General features: G+C 48.3%; 1 long non-coding RNA gene across 1 annotated transcript in view; it reads right to left on the bottom strand.

Annotated features, from left to right (window-relative positions):
• LOC134192438 (uncharacterized) overlaps positions 1-547 on the bottom strand; it is a 1,235-nt gene continuing 688 nt past the window's right edge. Inside the window, exons 2-3 of the long non-coding RNA XR_009971937.1 lie at positions 221-547; positions 1-160 (exon numbers count right to left, since the gene is read on the bottom strand). The exon at positions 221-547 is cut by the window's right edge and continues 5 nt beyond it. This is a non-coding gene — a long non-coding RNA (uncharacterized LOC134192438). The remainder of the gene's footprint in view (positions 161-220) is intronic.

Raw genomic sequence — 547 nt, 5'->3', positions numbered from 1 at the left:
ATACATTTATTCACTTTGAAACGTTTGCAAGACAACGTAAAGCTCTAGGCAGCACGCACGTGACAGCATCAACATCGAAGTTTCTAGTTTCTGAAGTCTAGACCATGCAACAACACCGCGTTACTATACGTTTTGTGACACTCTTGCACAATTACCGTTCCTGTTGAACAAAGTACTATCACACGCTTGTACTTGCATACTAACTTTACGCTAGACTTACACGTCAAGAAATGTTGCTCATCCCTCAATCCTCCTCAATCAGAAAGCAGATGAAGGTGGCACTCGAGTCTCTCGCCCAATACAATACTCCGGTGGAGTAACCGAATCCGGTGGTACTAATGTATGTGACGCCGGCGGTTGTTGCATACGAACTGTCGTAAAACGGTGAAACGACGCAGACAGGTGGGGCAGTCATCGGGGTTGTAAAATCGATGTTGTACTCTCCCTTCCCTGTGTGTGTGACGTTGAAGCAGCCGGAAGGGGTAGACTGTTCGATGTCGCCGTCGGCGTCCACCCAGCCGGCGCAATGCACTTCTTCCTCTGAGTT

Source organism: Corticium candelabrum, chromosome 16 (genome assembly GCF_963422355.1).
Source record: "Corticium candelabrum chromosome 16, ooCorCand1.1, whole genome shotgun sequence".
NCBI lineage: Eukaryota > Metazoa > Porifera > Homoscleromorpha > Homosclerophorida > Plakinidae > Corticium > Corticium candelabrum.
Note: the sequence above shows the minus strand (reverse complement) of the source record. Positions and strands in the feature narration are given on the sequence as shown.